Raw genomic sequence first — 11,851 nt, forward strand, 5'->3', positions numbered from 1 at the left:
CAGACCAACTAGGTGGCAGAGAAGACTTATATATGATCTGTATTATATATTGAACATATACTACTTAATTTTTCATTAAAATACATTTATTTTATTTTTAATTAAATCAAAAGTACCACCAAAATAATTTATTGAATTCTATAGAAACCATATATATATATATATATATATATATGGTTTATATATATATATATATATATATATATATATATATATATATATATATATATATATATATATATATATAAATTATATACATTTATATATATATATATAAATTCTTCTTCCTGCTTCATCTTCTTCTTATTAATTAAGTTGGCTTGAAAAAGCCAACTTACTGATCTACTATTTAATCTTATTAAGTTGGCTTGAAAAAGCCAACTTACTGATCTACTATTTAATTAGTGGTGCTTGCCGGAGGCAAGGCACTACTATTATTATCTCACATACTTATTAGTGGTGCTTGCCGGAGGCAAAGCACTACTACTATTATCTCACATACTTATTAGTGGTGCTTGCCGGAGGCAAGGCAACACTATTACTATCTCACATACTTATTATTAGTGGTGCTTGCCGGAGGCAAGGCACTACTATTATTATCTCACATACTTATTAGTGGTGCTTGCCGGAGGCAAGGCATCACTATTACTATCTCACATACTTATTATTCTTATACTTATTATTATTATTCTTCCGTACAAATTTCGGCGCGTAACTAGTCCCGCAGTTTTTGTCACAGACCAACGAAACAGGCGTCAAATCGTGCGGCCTAATCGGGAATGGTGTGCTATGACTTTTATAAGCGATCGGGCGTACGATGTTCGTACACCGGGCGAAAAAACGGGCGAAAAATCGCATAGACAATGCATTGCGGCCAACTTTGACGGATCGTAGCTCCGAGAGAAAATTTCGCAGAAACACGTGAATCACCACATGTGGAGAGGTTATCAGGCTGTGCAAGAACATACCCCGCATTGGGGTATAAGTTGTACCCCTGGGGGGCTAGAGCCCCCCAAATTTGCCCCTAATACAAAGTATAGGGAGGGCTTTTCCTACTGTGGGACATTACATAGGGATTTTGTATTGAACATAACTCTGGATCACAGTGTCATAGAGACAAGGGGGTGGGCTCATTTTAATCAGGCAACCAATCAGACTCTCAGGATCATTATGAAGCTATCAAGCCACGCCCTAGCAACCATATAGAGCGCCATAGCAACAAGCCCCATAGACTTCCATTGAAAAAGATCAAATGAATAACTTTGGATAGAAGTGTCATAGAAACATGAGGGTGGGCTCGTTTGACTCGGGCAGCAAACGGCCAATCATGTATCTCCTTCAAGACAACCTAGCCACGCCCTAGCAACCATTAAGAGCTACCTAGCAACCCACAGTATAGAGAGATATCTTAACATCTGAAAGACATAGAAGCATGGGGGTTGGTTTATATTAGCAAGCAACCATTGGAGTATCATCATTGGCAGCTGCCAGGCCACTCCCTAGCAACCAAACACAGTACCCTAGCAACCGTTTTGCAAGATCTATATCTCTGCATCAGAACATCGTAGAGGCATGGGGGTTGGTTTATATTGGCGAGCAGCCTTTGGAGTATCACCATTGGCAGCTGCCAAGCCACTCCATAGCAACCAAACGGAGTACCCTAGCAACCGTTTTGCACGACCTATATCTCTGCATCAGAACATCGTACAGACATGGCGGTTGGATTTTTTGACTCATGCTAGCACACTGGACTTCCAACATGCTAGTCATGCTAGCAGTGATTAGCTACATGCTAATAGTGATTAGCTAAGTGCTCAAATGGGCTAAGAACTCTATAATAACTACATAGTGACCATCTGTGACAACTACCAACCACCTAGTAACATCATAGCAACCACCCAGGAGACCATAGCAACTGCCTAGCAACCACCCTGGGTACCCTAGCAACCACATAGCAACACCCTAGCAACCGCCCCAATTACCCTAGCAACCACCCTGGGTACCTTAGCAACGGCCCTAGCAACCATTATGGGGACCTTAGCAACCGCCCTAGCAACCACCCCGGGTACCCTAGCAACCACATAGCAACACCCTAGCAACCGCCCCGATTACCATAGCAACCACCCTGGGTACCCTAGCAACGGCCCTAGCAACCATCATGGGGACCCTAGCAACCGCCCTAGCAACCACCCCGGGTACCCTAGCAACCACATAGCAACACCCTAGCAACCATCCCGATTACCCTAGCAACCACCCTGGGTACCTTAGCAACGGCCCTAGCAACCATCATGGGGACCCTAGCAACCGCCCTAGCAACCACCCCGGGTACCCTAGCAACCACATAGCAACACCCTAGCAACCGCCCCGATTACCCTAGCAACCACCCTGGGTACCCTAGCAACGGCCCTAGCAACCATCATGGGGACCCTAGCAACCGCCCTAGCAACCACCCCGGGTACCCTAGCAACCACATAGCAACACCCTAGCAACCACCCTGAGTACCCTAGCAACGGCCCCAGCAACCATCATGGGGACCCTAGCAACCGCCCTAGCAACCAACCCGGGTACCCTAGCAACCTCATTACAACACCCTACAGCAACAGAGGGTGAGTTTTGCCACTGCAAGCACCACTCACATTTTCTTCAGGAAATGTACCTTCTAGTTAGTGGTGCTTGCCGGAGGCAAGGCATCACTATTATTATCTCACATACTTATTAGTGGTGCTTGCCGGAGGCAAAGCACTACTACTATTATCTCACATACTTATTATTCTTATTCTTATTCTTCTTCCGCCAAAATTTCGGCGCGTAACTTGTCCCGCAGTTTTAGACACAGACCAACGAAACAGGCGTCAAATCGTGCGGCCTAATCGGGAATGGTGTGCTATGACTTTTATAAGCGATCGGGCGTACGATGTTCGTACACCGGGCGAAATAACGGCCGAAAAATCGCATAGACAATGCATTACGGCCAACTTTGACGGATCGTAGCTCCGAGAGAGAATTTCGCAGAAACATGTGAATCACCACATTTGGAGAGGCTATCAGGCTGTGCGCGATCATACCCCGCAATGGGGTATAAGTTGTACCCCTGGGGCGCAAGAGCCCCCCAAAGTTGCCCCATACTAAGCCAATGGGGAGGGATCGCCCATGAAACAATGTGTTTTTCCTACTGTGGGAAATTACATAGGGATTTTGCATTGAACATAACTATGGATCACATAGTCATAGAGACAAGGGGGTGGGCTCATTTGAATCAGGCAACCAATCAGACTCTCATGATCATTATGAAGTTATCAAGCCACGCCCTAGCAACCATATAGAGCACCATAGCAACAAGCTCCATAGACTTCCATTGAAAAATATAAAATGAATAACTTTGGATAGAAGTGTCATAGAAACATGAGGGTTGGCTAGTTTGACTCGGGGCAGCAAATGGCCAATCACGAATCACCTTCAACACTTCATAGCCACGCCCTAGCAACCATTTGGACCTCCCTAGCGACCAAAAGCATAGAGAGATATCTTCAAATCTGAATATCATAAAGGCATGGGGGTTGGTTTATATCATTCATACTAGCAAGCTGACTTCGGAGAATCATCATTGGCAGTTGCCAGGCCACTCCCTAGTAACCAAACACAGTACCCTAGCAACCGTTTTGCAGGATCTATATCTCCGCATCAGAACATCGTAGAGGCATGGGGGTTGGTTTATATTGGCGAGCAGCCTTTGGAGTATCACCATTGGCAGCTGCCAAGCCACTCCATAGCAACCAAATCGAGTACCCTAGCAACCGTTTTGCACGACCTATATCTCTGCATCAGAACATCGTACAGACATGGCGGTTGGATTTGTTGAATCATGCTAGCACACTGGACTTCCAACATGCTAGTCATGCTAGCAGTGATTAGCTACATGCTAATAGTGATTAGCTAAGTGCTCAACTGGGCTAAGAACTCTATAATAACTACATAGTGACCATCTGTGACAACTACCAACCACCTAGTAACATCATAGCAACCACCCAGGAGACCATAGCAACTGCCTAGCAACCAGCCAAAACACCCTAGCAACCGCCTAGCAACACCTTAGCAACCACCCCAAGTACCGTAGCAACTGCCTAGCAACCACCCAGGTTACCATAGCAACCGCCCTAGCAACCACCCCGGGTACCCTAGCAACCACATAGCAACACCCTAGCAACCGCCCCAATTACCCTAGCAACCACCCTGGGTACCTTAGCAACGGCCCTAGCAACCATCATGGGGACCCTAGCAACCGCCCTAGCAACCACCCGGGTACCCTAGCAACCACATAGCAACACCCTAGCAACCGCCCCAATTACCCTAGCAACCACCCTGGGTACCTTAGCAACGGCCCTAGCAACCATCATGGGGACCCTAGCAACCGCCCTAGCAACCACCCGGGTACCCTAGCAACCACATAGCAACACCCTAGCAACCACCCCGATTACCCTAGCAACCACCCTGGGTACCCTAGCAACAGCCCTAGCAACCATCATGGGGACCCTAGCAACCACCCAGGGTACCCTAGCAACCACATAGCAACACCCTAGCAACCACCCCAATTACCCTAGCAACCACCCAGGGTACCCTAGCAACGGCCCTAACAACCATCATGGGGACCCTAGCAACCACCCAGATTACCCTAGCAACCACCGTGGGTACCTTAGCAACCATCATGGGGACCCTAGCAACCGCCCTAGCAACCACCCTGGGTACCTTAGCAACCATCGTAGCAACCTCATTGCAACACCCTAGCAACAGAGGGGCGAGTTTTGCCACTGCAAGCACCACTCACATTTTCTTCAGGAAATGTACCTTCTAGTTATTCTTCTTCTTCTTCTTCTAGATCCGTACAAATTTCGGCGCGTAACTAGTCCCGCAGTTTTCGTCACAGACCAACGAAACAGGCGTCAAATCGTGCGCCCTAATCGGGAATGGTGTGCTATGACTTTTATAAGCGATCGGGCGTACGATGTTCGTACACCGGGCGAAAAAACGGGCGAAAAATCGCATAGACAATGCATTGCGGCCAACTTTGACGGATCGTAGCTCCGAGAGTGAATTTCGCAGAAACACGTGAATCTCCACATTTGGAGAGGCTATCAGGCTGTGCGAGAACATACCCCGCAGTGGGGTATAAGTTGTACCCCTGGGGCGCGAGAGCCCCCCAAAAATGGCCCTAATACAAAGTATAGGGAGGACTTTTCCTGCTATGGGACATTACATAGGGATTTTGTATTGAACATAACTCTGGATCACAATGTCATAGAGACAAGGGGGTGGGCTCATTTTAATCAGGCAACCAATCAGTCTCTCAGGATCACTGTGAATCTATCAAGCCACGCCCTAGCAACCATATAGAGCGCCATAGCAACAAGCCCCATAGACTTCCATTGAAAAAGATCAAATGAATAACTTTGGATAGAAGTGTCATAGAAACATGAGGGTGGGCTCGTTTGACTCGGGCAGCAAACGGCCAATCATGTATCTCCTTCAAGACAACCTAGCCACGCCATAGCAACCATTAAGAGCTACCTAGCAACCAAAATCCAAAGATAGATATCTTAACATCTGAAAGACATAGAAGCATGGGGGTTGGTTTATGTTGGCAAGCAGACTTTGGAGTATCATCATTGGCAGCTGCCAGGCCACTCCATAGCAACCAAACGGAGTACCCTAGCAACCGTTTTGCACGACCTATATCTCTGCATCAGAACATCGTACAGACATGGCGGTTGGATTTTTTGACTCATGCTAGCACACTGGACTTCCAACATGCTAGTCATGCTAGCAGTGATTAGCTACATGCTAATAGTGATTAGCTAAGTGCTCAAATGGGCTAAGAACTCTATAATAACTACATAGTGACCATCTGTGACAACTACCAACCACCTAGTAACATCATAGCAACCACCCAGGAGACCATAGCAACTGCCTAGCAACCAGCCAAAACACCCTAGCAACCGCCTAGCAACACCTTAGCAACCACCCCAAGTACCGTAGCAACTGCCTAGCAACCACCCAGGTTACCATAGCAACCGCCCTAGCAACCACCCCAGGTACCCTAGCAACCACATAGCAACACCCTAGCAACCGCCCCAATTACCCTAGCAACCACCCTGGGTACCTTAGCAACGGCCCTAGCAACCGTCATGGGGACCCTAGCAACCGCCCTAGCAACCACCCCGGGTACCCTAGCAACCACATAGCAACACCCTAGCAACCACCCCGATTACCCTAGCAACCACCCTGAGTACCCTAGCAACGGCCCTAGCAACCATCATGGGGACCCTAGCAACCGCCCTAGCAACCACCCCGGGTACCCTAGCAACCACATAGCAACACCCTAGCAACCACCCCGATTACCCTAGCAACCACCCTGGGTACCCTAGCAACGGCCCTAGCAACCATCCTGGGGACCCTAGCAACCACCCAGATTACCCTAGCAACCAGCGAGGGTACCTTAGCAACCATCATGGGGACCCTAGCAACCGCCCTAGCAACCACCCAGGGTACCTTAGCAACCACCGTAGCAACCTCATTGCAACAGCCTAGCAACAGAGGGGCGAGTTTTGCCACTGCAAGCACCACTCACATTTTCTTCAGGAAATGTACCTTCTAGTTATTCTTATTTTTCTTCCGGACAAAATTTCGGCGCGTAACTAGTCCCGCAGTTTTGGTCACAGACCAACGAAACAGGCGTCAAATCGTGCGGCCTATTCGGGAATGGTGTGCTATGACTTTTATAAGCGATCGGGCGTACGATGTTCGTACAGCGGGCGAAATACGGCCGAAAAACGTCCCATAGGAAATGCATTGCGGCCAACTTTGACGGATCGTAGCGCAGAGAGGGAATTTCGTAGAAACACGTAAATCACCACATTTGGAGAGGCTATCAGGCTGTGCGAGAGGATACCTCAAAAAGGGGTACAAGTTGTACCCCTGGGGTGCTAGAGACCCCCAAAGTTGCCCCATTGACATAGTATGGTGAGGGATCGCCCATGAAACACTGTGTTTTTCCTACTATGGGAAATTACATAGGGATTTTGTATTGAACATAACTCAGGATCACAGTGTCATAGAGACAAGGGGGTGGGCTCATTTGAATCAGGCAACCAATCAGTCTCTCAGGATCACTGTGAATCTATCAAGCCACGCCCTAGCAACCATATAGAGCGCCATAGCAACAAGCCCCATAGACTTCCATTGAAAAAGATCAAATGAATTACTTTGGATAGAAGTGTCATAGAAACATGAGGGTGGGCTCGTTTGACTCGGGCAGCAAACGGCCAATCACGTATTTCCTTCAAGACAACCTAGCCACGCCCTAGCAACCATTAAGAGCTACCTAGCAACCTAAATCCAAAGATAGATATCTTAACATCTGAAAGACATAGAAGCATGGGGGTTGGTTTATATTGGTGATTAGCCTTTGAAGTATCATCATTGGCAGCTGCAAGGCCACTCCCTAGCAACCAACCAGAGTACCCTAGCAACCGTTTTGCAAGATCTATATCTTTGCATCAGAACATTGTACAGACATGGGGGTTGGTTTATATTGGCAAGCAGACTTTGGAGTATCACCACTGGCAGCTGCCAAGCCACTCCATAGCAACCAAACGGAGTACCCTAGCAACCGTTTTACACGACCTATATCTCTGCATCAGAACATCGTACAGACATGGCGGTTGGATTTTTTGACTCATGCTAGAACACTGGACTTCCAACATGCTAGTCATGCTAGCAGTGATTAGCTACATGCTAATAGTGATTACCTAAGTGCTCAAATGGGCTAAGAACTCTATAATAACTACATAGTGACCATCTGTGACAACTACCAACCACCAAGTAACATCATAGCAACCACCCAGGAGACCATAGCAACTGCCTAGCAACCAGCCAAAACACCCTAGCAACCGCCTAGCAACACCTTAGCAACCACCCCAAGTACCGTAGCAACTGCCTAGCAACCACCCAGGTTACCCTAGCAACCGCCCTAGCAACCACCCCGGCTACCCTAGCAACCAAATAGCAACACCCTAGCAACCACCCTGATTACCCTAGCAACCACCCTGAGTACCCTAGCAACGGCCCTAGCAACCATCATGGGGACCCTAGCAACCGCCCTAGCAACCACCCCAGGTACCCTAGCAACCACATAGCAACACCCTAGCAACCACCCCGATTACCCTAGCAACCACCCTGGGTAACCTAGCAACGGCCCTAGCAACCATCATGGGGACCCTAGCAACTGCCCTAGCAACCACCCCGAGTACCCTAGCAACCACATAGCAACACCCTAGCAACCACCCCGATTACCCTAGCAACCACCCTGTGTACCTTAGCAACGGCCCTAGCAACCATTACGGGGACCCTAGCAACCACCCTTGGTACCTTAGCAACCATCATGTGGACCCTAGCAACCACCCTAGTAACCACCATAGCAACCTCATTGCAACACCCTAGCAACAGAGGGGCGAGTTTTGCCACTGCAAGCACCACTCACATTTTCTTCAGGAAATGTACCTTCTAGTTATTCTTATTCTTCTTATAGATTCCGTACGTTTTTCGGCGCGTAACTAGTCCCGCAGTTTTCGTCTCAGACCAACGAAACAGGCGTCAAATCGTGCGGCCTAATCGGGAATGGTGTGCTATGACTTTTATAAGCGATCGGGCGTACGATGTTCGTACACCGGGCGAAAAATCGGGCGACAAAACCCATAGACAATACATTGCGCCCAACTTTGATGGATCGTAGCTCCGAGAGAGAATTTCGCAGAAACACGTGAATCACCACATTTGGAGAGGCTATCAGGCTGTGTGAGAACATACCCCGCATTGGGGTATAAGTTGTACCCCTGGGGCGCAAAAGCCCCCCAAATTTGCCCCTAATACAAAGTATAGGGAGGGCTACTATGGGAAATTACATAGGGATTTTGCATTGAACATAACTCTGGATTATAGTGTCATAGAGACAAGGGGGTGGGCTCATATTAATCAGGCAACCAATCAGTCTCTCAGGATCACTGTGAATCTATCAAGCCACGCCCTAGCAACCATATAGAGCGCCATAGCAACAAGCCCCATAGACTTCCATTGAAAAAGATCAAATGAATAACTTTGGATAGAAGTGTCATAGAAACATGATGGTGGGCTCGTTTGACTCGGGCAGCAAACGGCCAATCATGTATCTCCTTCAAGACAACCTAGCCACGCCCTAGCAACCATTAAGAGCAACCTAGCAACCAAAATCCAAAGATAGATATCTTAACATCTGAAAGACATAGAAGCATGGGGGTTGGTTTATATTGTCAAGCAGACTTTGAAGTATCATCATTGGCAGCTGAAAGACCACTCCCTAGCAACCAAACACAGTACCCTAGCAACCGTTTTGCAAGATCTATATCTCTGCATCAGAACACCGTAGAGGCATGGGGGTTGGTTTATATTGGCAAGCAGCCTTTGGAGTATCATCATTGGCAGCTGCCAGGCCACTCCCTAGCAACCAAACACAGTACCCTAGCAACCGTTTTGCAAGATCTATATCTCTGCATCAGAACATCGTAGAGGCATGGGGGTTGGTTTATATTGGCGGGCAGCCTTTGGACTATCACCATTGGCAGCTGCTAAGCCACTCCATAGCAACCAAACGGAGTACCCTAGCAACCGTTTTGCACGACCTATATCTCTGCATCAGAACATCGTAGAGGCATGGGGGTTGGTTTATATTGGCGAGCAGCCTTTGGAGTATCACCATTGGCAGCTGCCAAGCCACTCCATAGCAACCAAATGGAGTACCCTAGCAACCGTTTTGCACAACCTATATCTCTGCATCAGAACATCGCACAGACATGGCGGTTGGATTTTTTGACTCATGCTAGGACACTGGACTTCCAACATGCTAGTCATGCTAGCAGTGATTAGCTACATGCTAATAGTGATTAGCTAAGTGCTCAAATGGGCTAAGAACTCTATAATAACTACATAGTGTCCATCTGTGACAACTACCAACCACCTAGTAACATCATAGCAACCACCCAGGAGACCATAGCAACTGCCTAGCAACCAGCCAAAACACCCTAGCAACCGCCTAGCAACACCTTAGCAACCACCCCAAGTACCTTAGCAACTGCCTAGCAACCACCCAGGTTACCATAGCAACCGCCCTAGCAACCACCCCGGGTACCCTAGCAACCACATAGCAACACCCTAGCAACCGCCCCAAATACCCTAGCAACCACCCTGGGTACCTTAGCAACGGCCCTAGCAACCATCATGGGGACCTTAGCAACCGCCCTAGCAACCACCCCGGGTACCCTAGCAACCACATAGCAACACCCTAGCAACCACCCCGATTACCCTAGCAACCACCCTGAGTACCCTAGCAACGGCCCTAGCAACCATCATGGGGACCCTAGCAACCGCCCTAGCAACCACCCCTGGTACCCTAGCAACCACATAGCAACACCCTAGCAACCACCCCGATTACCCTAGCAACCACCCTGGGTACCCTAGCAACGGCCCTAGCAACCATCATGGGGACCCTAGCAACCGCCCTAGCAACCACCCCTGGTACCCTAGCAACCACATAGCAACACCCTAGCAACCACCCCGATTACCCTAGCAACCACCCTGGGTACCCTAGCAACGGCCCTAGCAACCATCATGGGGACCCTAGCAACCGCCCTAGCAACCACCCCGGGTACCCTAGCAACCACACCCTAGAAACAGAGGGGCGAGTTTTGCCACTGCAAGCACCACTCACATTTTCTTCAGGAAATGTACCTTCTAGTGTTACTATTACTATTCGCCTTGACAAAACTTTGGCGCGCTACTCCTCCCGCATTTTTTGTCGCAGACCCATGAATGAGATGTCAAAACGTGCGGCTTATTGAGGAGAGGTGTGCTATGACTTTTCTTAGCAATCGGATTTACGATATTCGTACAGCGGGCGAAAAAGTTGCATGAAAATGTCCCATAGACTTAACATTGGAAAAATTATCTGACATCATATCTTAGGATCAGGAAGACATAGAAGCTTGGGAGTGGGCTCTTTTGACTCGGCCTATCAAACAGTCCATATGTCGTGACATAACTACTTCATAGCCACGCCATAGCAACCAATTTTAGCACCCTAGCAACTGTTTAACTACATTTAAAAGCTCTATCTCAGCCAAATAACTATATAGAAACACTGGCTTGGGCTTTTTGGAATCAGGCTGGTAAATCATCTTTAAATATCACTATATGAACTATATAGGCACACCATAGCAACCATATAGAGCGCCCTAGCAACCATATAGTAATATAAAGAACTTATATCACGGCTCCACAATATCAAACAGGCATCATGGGTGGCTACAGGGCGCAGAGATTTGCCACTGCAAGCACCACTCACATTTTCTTCAGGAAATGTACCTTCTAGTTAGTGGTGCTTGCCGGAGGCAAAGCATCACTATTATTATCTCACATACTTATTAGTGGTGCTTGCCGGAGGCAAGGCATCACTATTATTATCTCACATACTTATTATTATTATTATTCTTATAGATCCGTACAAATTTCGGCGCGTAACTAGTCCCGCAGTTTTAGTCACAGACCAACGAAACAGGCGACAAATCGTGCGGCCTATACGGGAATGGTGTGCTATGACTTTTATAAGCGATCGGGCGTACGATGTTCGTACACCGGGCGAAAAATCGGGCGAAAAATCCCATAGACAATGCATTGCGCCCAACTTTGACGGATCGTAGCTCCGAGAGAGAATTTCGCAGAAACACGTGAATCACCACATTTGGAGAGGCTATGAGGCTGTGCGAGAACA

At 47.9% G+C, this 11,851-nt stretch overlaps 1 long non-coding RNA gene across 3 annotated transcripts; it reads right to left on the minus strand.

The window, feature by feature from the left end:
- Positions 1–660: 660 nt before the first annotated feature.
- Positions 661–11,007, minus strand: LOC128029291 (uncharacterized). Of its 3 annotated transcripts, XR_008187331.1 has the most exons (4): positions 8,239–8,383; positions 6,255–6,415; positions 2,134–2,494; positions 661–2,003 (listed from the first exon to the last, which is right to left on the minus strand). It is a non-coding gene; the product is annotated as an uncharacterized LOC128029291 (long non-coding RNA). The 3 variants fall into 3 exon arrangements; XR_008187332.1 differs by lacking the exons at positions 6,255–6,415; positions 8,239–8,383 and adding an exon at positions 10,378–11,007 and having other exon boundaries at positions 2,264–2,494; XR_008187333.1 differs by lacking the exon at positions 8,239–8,383 and having other exon boundaries at positions 2,134–2,263; positions 6,155–6,267.
- Between the last annotated feature and the right edge of the window lie 844 nt (positions 11,008–11,851).

This window comes from Carassius gibelio, chromosome A15, assembly GCF_023724105.1.
Source record: "Carassius gibelio isolate Cgi1373 ecotype wild population from Czech Republic chromosome A15, carGib1.2-hapl.c, whole genome shotgun sequence".
In the NCBI taxonomy this organism is placed as follows: domain Eukaryota; kingdom Metazoa; phylum Chordata; class Actinopteri; order Cypriniformes; family Cyprinidae; genus Carassius; species Carassius gibelio.